The sequence below is a fragment of the Passer domesticus genome, chromosome 2 (genome assembly GCF_036417665.1).
Source record: "Passer domesticus isolate bPasDom1 chromosome 2, bPasDom1.hap1, whole genome shotgun sequence".
Classification (NCBI taxonomy): Eukaryota; Metazoa; Chordata; class Aves; order Passeriformes; family Passeridae; genus Passer; species Passer domesticus.
The window spans coordinates 14,830,229-14,844,157 of NC_087475.1; the positions used below are offsets into that span (position 1 = coordinate 14,830,229).

Genomic DNA, 13,929 nt, shown 5'->3' on the forward strand with positions numbered 1-13,929 from the left:
ATCTGTCCTTAAATCATTCACAACACCAGCTGGATGCAATGCAATTATCTTAAGAGACTTGGGTTTTTTAATGTTTGTTTGGTTTTCTCTTTATAATTTTTCAAAGGAAACTTTTATTATTCTGGTTTTCTTTCAGAGTTCTTACATCCTCTTTTGTCCTCTCTCTTCAGCTCAGTGTAGTTAGAGTCTGCCTAGTTTATCTCCAAGTCCCAGGAAACCCCAGGGGCTGCCCTCCCAAAGCCTTTTAAGGTTTTGAGTTCACTCACTGGGTACATTGGAAAGGAACAAACTACATTCCTTTAGCCATGACTTCCCAAGGCATACCTGGCAGATCAAACCCAATGTGGATTTTGAAGAGATACCTAATTCAGCTCATCCATCCTATCCATGATTCTGCTGTATGGATCTTGATGCCAGTAAAACCTGAAATTTATTCCAAGATCATCTCAGATAACATGGAAGTGATGAGTATAATTGTTCATTCCTCTTGATAAGGTGATTACAATCCATGACACTTCCTTGCATGAAACCAAAGCAGACTATGTTAGTAAAAACTGCCTGTTAGAGGTGTTCTATTTACAGACAATTGCAATTCAGGGTCTTAAAACTTTTCAGAAAGAAACAGAAAAAATATACAAGTTTTGCTGAGGAAACAAGTTTTCAACCAAATAATCTAAAAATATTTCCAATTATCCTTTTTTTTTTTTTTTTGAGAAAACATTTTATTTGGAGAGGGCACAGGAAAAACAGCTTGGGGGTGGTAAAGTTATTGGCAAATATTTGGTATGGATGGTACTAGGAAGGCTGACAGGTTTCTTCTTTTCAGGAACCATCTTGCACTCCTTGCAGAGCCAAGTATTCCTCCTTACATCAGGCACACCCTGACTGGGATGTGTCTCTGTCTCTGCAATGCTGCACTTACAGCTTAATGTATCAAAGCCAGTGCACATTAATTTTAATTCCTATGACTATGCCAAGCTGTAAATTGAGGTGCTTCATGAATCATTCAGCTGGAGAGGCAGCTTCCACGAGAGAGGTGAGGCAGATGGTTGTGACAGCTAAACCTCACCAGTTCTCCCAGGTTTAACTTACTAGGGCAGTATTTTTGTTTACCCTGCCTACTGAAGTCCTGTGAAGACAAAATATCACTTCTTCCCTGCAGCTTATTCAGCTTTCCTTCTCCCAGGAGCTACTCAGAGCTGTCACCTCATCCTTATTTGTCCCTAACCAGCTCCAGATGAAATGAGAAAGGAAAGCCACACAACTTCAGCTGTAGCTTGCTGGTAAGAAAGTCCTTTTTTAGACTGAAAGGGAGGAGAGCTTGTCTCAGCACCTCAGGCAATAATTCAGAGGAATAGGGACATGCAAGGGCAGGGCAAGAGAAGCTGAGCTTTCTCTGGTATCAGCAATAAATTATCCTAGAAGTGAGGGAGGAAGGTGTTGTGTCTCACTTTCTCAGTCAATGAGCAGTGTACAGAGGAACTAGAATGCTTCTGGAGGAAGGAGAAAATGTGAGCTGAACATGGAAAGTTGTGTTACCAAAATATTGTGTGGCTCACAAGCTAGCTCCTTGTCTGTGCAAAGGAGCAGTCCTGATCTGCCCTGTAAAGATTTTATCATTAAGGAGTCTCCCTTGTGAAGTCACACTTGCTCATTTCTCTGTCCCCAAAATAAAAGGCTCTCCATGTCCCTCTGTGTCTGAGAGGAGGGCAGCTTCTCCCAGCTGTGAAGCACAATGCATGACAATTCAGGCAGGGCTCTCTGGGAGCTCTCCCATCCCAGGGTAACTCAGCTCTTGCCTATTTTCTAAATCCCTGGAATGTTAAGAACAGACACCCACGCAGCTCCAGCTCTGGGAAATGCTTTCACCATGAGGGATCTGAGAGCTCATCAGGGGTACCAGGGTCCAGCTCTCTGGCAATTCTCTGAAGCTCAGTAGCCCAGAACTGTCCTTGGGCCCTCCCTGGTCTCCTAAGGTCCAAGCAAAATGTGAGGCATAGATATGGACCCAAGAAGTGCCCCAAGCCCAGTGCCACAAAGGATCTGCTACTTCTAAACCAGCTCTGCAGTATAACAGGAGACTTTAAAACCAGGGAGCTGAAAAGCTGAGGGAAGCCTTGGAATTTGCCTAATTTGCATTGTATCAATTTTGAAAACACCTCAGAAGGGATATAGCTTGAAAATTTGTTTCTACCATTAGATAGCACCTGCTTTGAATAGTAATGAACAAAAAGTGAAGAAAAGGAGAAAACAATGTTCTACAGTTGTATTATGTCTCCTGCAGTTCAATGAAACAGCTCCCTGGTTTGAGCTCATGAACATTTACTCTACGTTCATTTTATGGGCTTTGAGTAACTTCTCAGTTAAAGGGCTTTTTTTCAGCACATATGGGCTTCCAAATATAGTGAAACCAATTTGCTTTGAAAAGCAATATATCTGCTAAAGGGCAGCTTTATTTTCCTTTAGGTAAAGCAGAACTTTTATGCATAGCAGAATCCCGAAATACAAAGCTCACTAATTGGGGACAGGGAGAGCCAGTATACTAAGGCTAGTTAAAAACCTGGTGAAATATTTCAAAATCTCAAAGGATCCTGACCTCAAACCCATTATTGCAGCTATTCCCAACCACTCAATCTCCCTCCAGTACTTAAGCAGGAATGAGCAATCACTATTTACTACCTATGTGTCTATTATACAAAAAAAATTGTTTATACATTTGAAGGATCATTTGTAGACATTACACTGAGAATACACTCAACAGTGATTAAAGAAAAGCAGGTCTGCCAAGAGACCTGGTATGTAAAAGCAATGAGACCTTGCTGCCACACCTTGTGCACTGCCCATTCACCCCTGCCCTCCCCCCATACCTCTGGCTCTGTTCTCATGAGGAGTTGAAGGTTGTTCTTTTTCCTCCTGCTGCTGTAACTCCATAAATCTGCAAGCCAAAGCTACAACCTGGAGTTCAGAGACTTGTAGGGTCTGGGTGCTATGTCTGCCAGCTGGGGACACCAGGAGTGAAAAACCTACAGTCTGAGAGGGAGGTCACCAAGGGTTTGCCAGTGAGAAACAGTGGCAGTGAGACCGTGCTGGCAGGGTGTGACAGCTAAAGCTGAGCGTGGTCTGTGAAGTGTCAAGATGTGAACAGCACGCCCAGACCCTGATTATAAGCAGAGGGAGGTCATGCTCCAGTTCAGCTCCCCAGCATCACATCCTGGTTCCACTTGAGATGCCGAAGGGTAGCCAAGACACCCACACAGGGCTGGCTGAGGTCGTGTGAAGCTTGGGGAAGACCTCAGACTCCTGATGGGAACAGGACATAACACCAGAATAATTTAATAATGGTTTGCTGCACTTAAGTACATGAACCTTGACACTACTCAGTCAAGTCAGCAAGGGGGTTCACCTGTAGTAGACACCAACATTTGGTCTGGTCAAGAAAGAGTTCTCCTGGGCCAATCACCTATATAGACAGTATGGTTGTATTGAAATTATTAGGAAAATTTCTACACTGATAGGGTAGACCAGCATTGGAACAGGATGCTCTAGACAGTGGAGGAAAAATATCAAAAATGTGTAGATGTAGTGTTAAGAGACATGGCTCAGTGGTGGACTTAGCAGTGCTGGGTTAATGGTTGGACTCAATGATCTTAAAGGTTTTTTCCAACCTAAGTGTTTGGGTGATTTGCACTCTAAATGTGGTTACATGCTCAAATTGCTACCCACCTCTGGAGTGTACCTGCCTCCATTCACATGGGAATAGAGCTGCTCATTTGGCAGAGAAGGGGGAACAATTTCTTGTGGGCTGCAAAAATGCATCATCAGTCCCTGCAATGGGGAGCAACCTCTGACTATTCTTCTCCTTGAGTGAGTGACTGACTGAGTAAATCCCAGGGCTAGAGATAAGGCTCCCCCTTACCTGCTTTTATCCTGTGTCTTACCCTAGTTTCATTATGTTGCAGCAGAAAAAGAAGTTTTGGGTGTTACTCTTTACCTGGCCTTGCTGCAGCCTGGTCTCAGGCATCTCACATTGACAATTACACAGTGAGGAGGAAAAACTGAGAACTTTTGCTGCATCCCTGTTGGAAGAGACTGTCTGGATAGAGAAGGCACATATTTGCTGTGAAGGAGCGTGAGCAGTGCCCTACACCACAAGAGGACACAGCTGCTGAGATACAGCACGACACACAAACAAGGTCCACAGTGTAATATTACACCACAACAATACCCTGTGGGGGTATTATTGTTTTTTAATCATTATATTCTGAGAACCTCTCTGTAGGTTCTGGAAAAGCTTCTTCTCTAAACAGAGAGACATTCTGGACCTCAAATGTGCATCAAGTTTTGACAAAATGGCACAACCCCCTCTGCAATGGCTCAACATCTTGGGCTTGTACCACCTCCAGTCAGGACAGGTTGGCCTGAATGCCTTCCAGGGCATCAAAAAGCTCTTACATTTCAGCAACAGTTCTTGTCTTTCACATCAGTTTGACCTATTGTCTTAGTTCGAATATTTTTTTACTGTTCAATACCTGCCACAATAAATCAAACTCTGTATATTAACAGGAAGCTCAGAGTAAGTTAAATATCAATGGATTAATTAAATATGATGGATAATGATTGCCAGCTAACATAGGCATTTGCAATGTTACTGCATATTTTAATAAACAGTCCTCAAATTAATTTGTGAGGATGGTGCCTATTCTGAATGCATGCTTTGTGCCTTGCCTCCCCTGCCCCACTTCAAAGAACATTATCTGCTGCTGTTGTGTGGTGGCAAGCTCCTCTGCATATGGAAGCAGGTGCTCCCCAGTTATCACAGACTGACATTCAGCACCTTCACTGATGTGTAGATAATGTCAGCCTGGAAAGGTGGCAGGCAGCATCTTGTCCAGCCTTCCCTGTGGTGTGGAAAGATAAGCATCTCCAGCTGTCAAAATCCTTCTCCTTTCTTCTGCATGCAAAACTTACATCCCATTTGTGGCAGCTGAGGATGAGAGATATGCCCTTGGTTTAACATGGTTTGCAGTTAATCCTCTCCAAAGTGTATTTAAAGCCAACAGCAGTAACTCAGTATATTAAGGGATTTGGTCAGTGACCATATTTTAATGGCCATCACATGGATGGTGCCCCCCTTCATATTTTAATTCTCTTGTGATACTTATGCATGCATTGCATGTACAGGCTAAAGGGGATGAGGGAATTTTATAAATCCTGGGGCCTGAGAGAAATGCAACCCTGGCCAGGAACAAAATGTGTGCCATTCCATCAGGTCTTTGCATCATTACCTATCTCAATTTGCAGAAACAAGCTGCTTATAATTGCAGTAAAGAGGCTGATGCCTGATGGTTAGTCTTTTAAGCACTTTAAATAGAACATGATGATGTGAGCTGGAACTATTGTGCTTGCTCTAAACAGTGGCCTGTGATGACACATTTTGATGACGTGGACTGTTGCAAATGTAGCAAAAACCACCTCTAGCCATAGGTACTAGGCAATAGCAATATAGTATAGGTAACAGGAATAGTTGCCTATAGGAAATATTTTTAATTCTGGTTTCTTGATGTGTATGTGATTGCACTGACTGTCTTTGTCTGAAAACTGTTGAGTCAGTAGCTGATTTCAATCAGCTGTGAGAGAGCTTCGAAGAGTATGGTACCTTTGCAAGCTCTCTGAACATTGGGTATCTGAATAGAATTAAAAGAGACACATTTAACACCCTGATGGGAGAAGAGGGGGAGATAAGAAAAGAAAGATCAAAAAGAGAAAAGGAGACAGAGGAAAGTTCTTGTCTTATTAGACATCAGCACATTTGCTGCCAGATGCAGGCCTTGGTGCATTCCCTGTTTGCCTTGTCCTGCTCCTGGCACCAGGTAACCCAGCCTGCACACAGCAGCTGAAAAGCAGCACCTGGACTTTACACCCTGCCAAGCACAGTCACAATCAAAGACAACACAAAGACACCTGGACTTGCTGCTCTGGGTTCCCTGTGCTTCACTCTGGTGCACAGACTTCCATGGGCTGGGAAGAAACAAATGCATGGAAAAGCAGGAAGCTGGAAGAAAATGCATTTGACTTGTTCAGGTAGGAGCTGATTACTTTTAGCCAATACAACAGCTTGTCACTGGTCTCTCCTGACTATTTGTGTGCAATTGGGCTTCAACCAGCATTACTCTGAGCAGCCCTCAGTCATCCCCAGGACTATAAATTCCTGGGAGCAGAGGAAGGGACAGATCCAAATCTCCCACAGCCTGGTGGAGAGCTTTAACTGGTGATTTATAGCACAGCAGGACAAGCATCTGGCTGCTTTACTGATAGGAAGCTGCACAACTCCAGAGCATGTGTTGCATCCCTCCTGGAGGCAGGCATCTGACAGCAGCTGAAAACCAGAGTAACTCTGGTTTTGGTAACTCTGCTGCTGGTCCCAGGGATCCATTCTGACATGCCTTACCCTGTCTGTTCACTGCATAAAGGATCCACAGAGGATCCACTCCAATGACTGCCATGGATTCCTCCAGCAAGCAGTGCCTGGCACCCAGTGTCCCTTGCTGACACTGTTCTGTTCAACAGCTGCAGAGTCACAGAAAGGCTTGTGTTGGAAGGGACCTTAAAGGTCAAGGCAGTGACTCTGCAGCTCAGGAACAGCCTCCCCAGGCCTGCAGACAAACTGAGGTGAGAGAACACCTCTAGGGATGGTCAAGTTCAACCCCCATCAGTCCAGGTGTGTCTCACCAGGGCTGAGTCATTTTCCTGGATCTGCTGGTGACACTTTTCCTAATGCAGCCCAGGGTGCTATTGTCCTTTTTTACAAACAGGGACATTGCTGGCTCCTGTCAAAGCTGGTGTCCACCAGCACCCCTCATCCTTCCCTGCAAAGATGCTTGGGACTCAGATGGCATGTTCTGGTGCCTGAGGTTTTTCCTCCCCAGAGGCAGGACTTTACACTTTCCCTGGTTAAACTTCACGACGTTCCTGACAGCCACTTTCTCCTGCCTGGTGAGGTCCCTCTGGATGTCAGCACGGCTTTCTGGTGCACCTGACACTGCTCCCAGTTTTGTACCAGCTCCAGGCCTAATGCTTTCCAGCCAGAGCCTACTGGAATGACACCGTGTCTCGGTGTGAGCTAAGTGCAGCAGTGAGATTATTGCTTCAGCAGCTCCAGCCAGGGCTCAGCCTTCTGCTTGTGGGCACCAAGAGGCCAGGGCAGGAATCTGCTCTATTTACTATTCTACAAGTAAAATTACAACTCAAGAAAATTTACAAATGAACATCCAAGGTCTGAAATGCCTTAGATGTGCAAACAGAGAGACCATGCCCTGACCCTTCTTTGTAACTCACCTTAAATTGTTAATATCTGCTTTGCAGCTATTTGTCTGAAAATGCTGTCTGAACTAACTGCTGTGCAGGACTGAACCAGTGTTTTGTGGTGAGACATGCTAGATACAGCAAAAAACACATTTTTATCTCCAACACAAATGCTTGACTCCCCCATCCTTATGTTTGCTCAGGCCCAACAAAAAGTCAGGTTTCTTATTGCTTTTTCTACTCACAGCCACTAGAAATCAGTTTAAAAGAGAAAAGTGGAAAAAACTCAGAATCTGAAAATTTTAGTGCAGTACTACTAGAAATATGGGTATTTTTAAGTCCATTTGACGAGTTTCATGCAATTGAAAAGGAAGGTAAATGAAAATGTAGGGAATTTTTGGTTTTTGTTTTGTATTGTGGCACTGTTTCACCTGCCCACAAGTAATCACAGGTTCTAAAATGTTGGGGTTTTGGGTTGGTTTGTTGTTTTTTTGGGTTTTTTTCTGAACAGAGGAATTTACATGTACTGCAGGTGAAGTAAACAGAAATAATGGCGAGGTAAACAAAGCTGCAACAGTGTCTGGGGGAAAGGTCGGGAAGATGACGAATCTATAATCACACCTCTGTCAGGCTGGCTGCTCTCAGCTCAGATGGCACGATGGTGCTCTCTAGGTATAATGGAGATCTATAAATAGCTGCATCATTATATAACCCAGCAGCAGTTTCATTCCCTTTCTAAATATAGGCTGTGCAGCAAAGGACAGTCTGGTGATGTGTTGCCGCTGATACCGATTAATAGCATGACTCACACTGCCCAGCTAATAAAAATGAAATGTGTGCCTTGTTGGAGGCACCACACTGGATAGGGTGAATTTACACGAGGAAAAAAAAATAATATTAGATTTGGTTTTGTGACCAGTGAAGGAGAAACTGAAATCTAAGCAATTTCATAAATGCGTAAGTCTCTAATCATAATGACTTCAAAGAAATGTGAAGCTGTCATTAATGAAATGTTTAATGTCTTGTGTTCTGTTCATAAAAAATAGTTTCTTGTCTTTGAGTGATTACTGCAAACTCATTTGGGGGGTTATAATAATCTCACATTTCCTAGGTCAGCATGACTGCCATGCTTGGGATGCCATCCAAAGGTGGGCTGTGTTCACTCAGGATACATGTGCAGAGCTCCCACTATCCTGCAGGCTGCACGTGCAGAAGGGAGGGAAAGTTTTATTTAAAGAATTAATATTCCTTTGTAAAGAGTTTTGAGATCAATACAGAAAATTGCATCTAAGTCACTTTGACCTTCAGATGTTAATTATCATAAATAGTGAGGCATGTACACCCTTGTTCAGTCATACTGCTGGTTTGCTCCCTCACATCCAGTCTGCAATCAATATTGCCATTTCACATACACAAGGGTTTTGCATCCACCTTTTTGTCTTTAAAGTTAGGGTGCTGTCTCTGCTGAAGCTCTTGCTGATGTCTTTATTTAATTACGTAGTGAAGGTGAATGTCTAACTCTAAATTGTGACTTTAACTTTGATGGAAAGTGCTGCAGTGGATTCCCCTTGTAGCTCAGGACGTTGGTCTTTGCTCAGGAGGGAAAGAGCCTTCTGCAGTGAATTGCAGCATCATTTTGTACCATCTTCACCAATTTGTCCAGGCTTTCATGTGTTTCATTAGAAACACTTCAGTGTTCTTCCAGGAGCCTGCTTATGCAGTAAAGCAGTTCTCAGCAGGGCTAAAGGGCCCTTGGACAAGTGAGGCAGTTCTTTCTCACCACTGAAACGGGTGCTGCTGCGTGAAGCTGAGGTTTCCTGGCTGGGAGGGCACACACACAGGCATTAGATAACACAATCTGAAAATTCAGCCTCCCCTTCCTACTCAGTTACATCCTATCCACTGCTTCTTCAGAGTCCAGCCCTATGGTTCAACAGTAAATCGACCATTTCCTCTCCATACAATAGCCTGTGGTGTTTTGCTGAGAAAAACCTTAGGTTACCAACCACCAGAGAAGAGGGAGTATTATGCACAACTTCTTTTTTACACAATTTCTCTGACTTTTTCCAGACTCTTGTTTCAAGCAGTTAGATGTTCTATTTGCACCTCCAGCAGCCACAGTGTCAGTAATTCTTAATTTAAACGATTTAGCTGAGTTTCCCATCAAAACAATATTTTTTCTTCTTTCCCCTCAGGATGTAGAGCTCTGCTCCAGCTGCCTGCCTTTGACAGATTTACGGTAATAAAAAATAAAGTAAGAAAACTGTTATTTTGCTTTCAAACACAAATCTTTTGTGACAGATTAGACATGGAGGGATAACCTACCTGGCTGGAGGAGTCAGGTATTTATCTGCAGGACTGCACAGCTATATTCAGCAAAGACATGCTACCAGCAGCTTGATCTTAGTCATGTGGATAACCTTAAAACCTTTGAAAACCCAGGGCAATGCTAAAGAGACACTTAAAGGGAAGTTGCACAGAAATGACAATCCTTCTCAGTCAGGAAGGTCCCTGCACTGAAAGCCTCAGTTCTGCTACTCAGCCCTTATGGTCCCCGCCAGTTCCACCCAGCTGAGGCTGAGGAACAAGGTGCCAGCAGCCAGCCCACAGCTGTCTCATGCCACACAGGATATCTCAAATCCTAAAATACAGCTCTGGGGGGCTTCCAAACCTGACAACTATCACAAACCCAAAACCTACTGTATGGTGAGGAAGAGCCATACCCAGAGAGGAGAGCTACCATTTTGATGAGAAGTCACATGCATAAAGATTTGTGTGTTCCTGGGTATTTCTGTTTGGCTTGAATGGACCTGAAGAGAGGCTGAAGATGGACAGTGAGGCAGAAGTTGGCTTCCCACCAGAACCCCCTGTAAGTATGATCTGAAAGGCATTTTTAGAGCAAATATAAACCTAATGGACACTTCTGTGTTTATGTTAAAGTGCTGCTTGCATTTAAAATGAAAAGAGGCAGAGGAACACATTTTAGATACTCTTGTGGATTGTGAGCACTCCAGGCAATACCAAACTGCTTATTTAGAAGTGTGCAGATCCCGTGGGAGGGCTCTGGGACAGGTGGTCCCCAATGTATTGGCATATCAAACCCCATGCAGCAAGGACATTCAGGGTAATTAGGTCTGAAAGCACACACAACATGTAGTCTGATGGTAACACAGTAAAGTCCCCAGTCAGGTACTGGAGAGCAGGGATGCTGTTCTCTGCTCTCTACCAGAAAGCACTGGCAGGTTCTCTGACTCTGGACGTGTGGTGAGGCCACTGCCCCGGGCAGGATTTAAAATTCATCTGGCTGGTTTCCCCAGGGGCCAGCCCTGGCAGCACCCTGCCAAGGCTGTTCACTTGATGCCCCTCTTGGACTCGCCCTGTCTGAAAAATTTCCAGCCATCAGCATCCAGAGCTGCTCAGTGAATATGCTGAGACTAATTTACAGTTTCTTCCCTGATTGATTAGTTTGGAACAAGAGGCAAATCATTAAACCCCAGGCCTTTTATTGATAATTTGCAAATGGGAAAAATGGTTCAATTCTTTGTATTGATCATTAGTTACATCCACTTTCCCACAATTATACAGAACATGGCATTTGTTGCTTGGCTTGTGCAGGTTAAAGCCACATCTAGGAAGAAAATATGCCTCCCTGTGGCTCACTGTAAAGCATCTTGTCTTCTACAAAACAACTGCAGAAGCAGGAAAGAAAAAGAAGCAATGTGCTGCCTTAAAAAAGGCATGTGGTCTTGTGGAGAACAGAAAGGTCTTCATTTATTAGCTGCAAGAAAAAAGGTAAAGGTCCAGGACAGCATGGTGATTCAAGCCTTACAAGCATAGACTGGAATTTGTTGAATCTTCCAAGTTAATACACAAACAGCTAGGCCAAAGTAAAAATATTTACAAAGCTAAAAAACATTTCTGGCTTAATAAAAGCTAGTTCATAAAGTCGGGAACTGAATATCCATCCTGCCCATCCCTCTGTCTGAAAGAACCACACAGGCTCTGTCTGTGTCCACATATGTCTCCAGGGCCCCTCCAGGTGTGAAAGCCTCTCCTATCTCCTCCACTGCTTCTGGCATGATGTGCCATGAGTCTGCCTGACCCAGAAAAACCCAGCACCCTCCATGCTTTGCATATCCAAAATTAGAGCAGCAGGGACCATATACTAAAACATTCTAACCAGGCAAGAAACCTTACAAAGGTAAAACCTGAAGATTTTACCCTTCATTAAAAAAATGCCATCAGAGTTCATTCAAAAGTTGGAATAATTTAAAAGCTGATGTATCTTAATCCAAAAGTAATTCTAAATGGATGGTTTGCTTAGCAGCTGTATTCTATGATGGAGCCCTTGCTAAATCTAAAATAGCCTTTATTTTATTCTGGTAAAAACAACCAAACCAAGATGCGTTAGCTACGTGTTGTATTTGAAGGTACTACTGATATAAAAATAATACTCTAGGATGGTCCTACATGGTGCAGTCTATGCCTTGAAGAGACAAGAAAAAAAAAGGAATAGCCTGGCAAAGAATTATCACCTTTATTGTGTAGCTGAGGAACAGGGGCACTGAGTGATTAGCTGTCTTGCTCATAATACCATTGGAAGGCTATAGCCAGACCTAATAGGGTCTGGTTGTGCCAAACAATATGTTCTCACTACACTGCCATCTTTCTTCACTGATGGAAATGGCTTATTTTAAAAGTAGGTTTTCATTGGCATCAGCTTGGTTAAAGACACCCAATTTCTCATGGCTGAATCACACATTAAAGCTGAATAACCCTTATTCTTCTGCTGCAGATGACTGCTGTGGACAGCTGTAGTTATAGGCACTCAAACACTACCCAAAAAAAGTAGCATATTAATTTTAGTTTAAAAAAATCACTAAAGTTTTAGGACCTGATGAGAACATTAAGAAAATATATTATTATCCTTAACTCTGTCTTATACTGTCATGTGATTCTGTACAATATTGCCATAAAATGACCAAGATTTAAGGTAATATCTCTGACATACACTGGAAATGTAGTAACCTGGGGGACAATGCTCAAAGTCCATCTGATTCCAGGTGACTACAGCCACAAGTGTGCACTGTGTAGAGAGGTTGCTGTGTGTTATATCTATTGGTGTTTTCCCTTTGCTGAGGAATTTTTGTTCACTGATGTGGTCATTTCTCTTACTGTGTGCTCAATTTAATGGAGCAAAATCCCCAAGATAACAAATTACAACAGGGTAAATCTTCCTCTGGGCCAGCTGCTTTGTTTACATAACGTGCTAACTTTTCTAGCACTTATGTGTTTTATAAGAATATGTAATTGGAAGTGTAACACTGGGTTACACTTTATTTTCAGGGATTGCAAATAAAGTAATGGTGTCTTAATTACTTTCTTTTTGCCTAAGTTCCACCAGGGCTTCTAAATTTTGATGTAACTAAATAGAGAGCAAGACAAGAAAATGTGAATCACTTGAGACTTCTGCGCAGCTGTTAAGGAAAAGAGTGATGGCTGGCTCTAAAGATAAAGCAGGGGAAGAGCAGACCTGATGCTCCAGGTGGTCTGTGTTCCTACAAAGCACCATGGAGGGTAAAGCAGCCACATGTCCCCATTGGAACTGATCTGGAAATACAATCAGGCCTGACTGTCTGTTGCAGACTGAGTTTTCTGCCTGGAGAATAGCTCTCCCAGGGATTTCCAACTCTCTAAAGCCCATCCACACAAGTCCATTAATTATTGTTGCTCTCCTGAGGACTGAGACCCAAACCATTGGTGGCACCAAAGATAGTTTCAAGACTCTGTTGCTTTTCCTTGACACCAAATTTTCCTCCTGTGCTTCTGCTTTTGCCCTCAATGTGCTCATGAGCTGCAGGAACTTTATTTAGGGTTGATGTCTCCCTCCTTCTCCTGACTGGCAGCAGGTGGGCACAGTAATGGTCTTTCTCTTCTCTTCTCTTCTCTTCTCTTCTCTTCTCTTCTCTTCTCTTCTCTTCTCTTCTCTTCTCTTCTCGTCTCGTCTCGTCTCGTCTCGTCTCTTCTCTTCTCTTCTCTTCTCTTCTCTTCTCTTCTCTTCTCTTCTCTTCTCTTCTCTTCTCTTCTCTTCTCTTCTCTTCTCTTCTCTTCTCTTCTCTTCTCTTCTCTTCTCTTCTCCCCACTCCTCCCCTCTCCCCTCCTCTTCCTATTTTTACCCAACCTTTATTTTCTCACACTAGTGAGCCGCTTTCTTTGTGAAATAAAATTAGTGGCCCAGGTGCAATCTATTCCAAGTCTTTCCCAGACAGTGAATTTTGGCAGCACTTACTCTGAATGTTGGGGGTTTTGCTGACCAGTGTTCAGCCTCCAGTCCTCACCAGGAGGAGCTGAGCCACTGCTGTCATTGCTTCCATGGTCACTAGAGAGCCCAGCCAAGCCAACAGGCACCTTATCTCAGAGAGGATACATCTATGGATTCACCAGAAAGACACAAATGAGAGATAAAGCAAATGTGGAGAGGACAAAGACAAGGGAAGATGACAGAAGAATTCATAATTTCTTCCGTTTTCCAAGCAGCTTTGAGAGCCAGCTGTGACCTCTTTGCAGCTCTCATCACACTGCAAACAGCAATGTGTTTTAAAACATTATTCAGGCAAGAAAGGGTGT

At 43.4% G+C, this 13,929-nt stretch overlaps 1 protein-coding gene across 45 annotated transcripts in view; it reads left to right on the plus strand.

Moving 5' to 3' along the window:
• Positions 1–13,929, plus strand: part of LOC135293390 (collagen alpha-1(I) chain-like) — a 406,941-nt gene that overhangs the window by 271,698 nt on the left and 121,314 nt on the right. For 8 of the 45 annotated variants that reach the window (XM_064407480.1, XM_064407473.1, XM_064407477.1 and 5 more), the window contains one exon: positions 9,498–9,565. The exons of 36 other annotated variants lie outside the window; for them this stretch is intronic. The gene's annotated coding sequence lies outside the window, so the exon portion shown is untranslated. Of the gene's footprint in view, positions 1–9,497; positions 10,172–10,917; positions 11,816–13,929 lie in introns of those variants that run through there. One more of the 45 variants, XR_010355487.1, reaches the window with a different exon arrangement.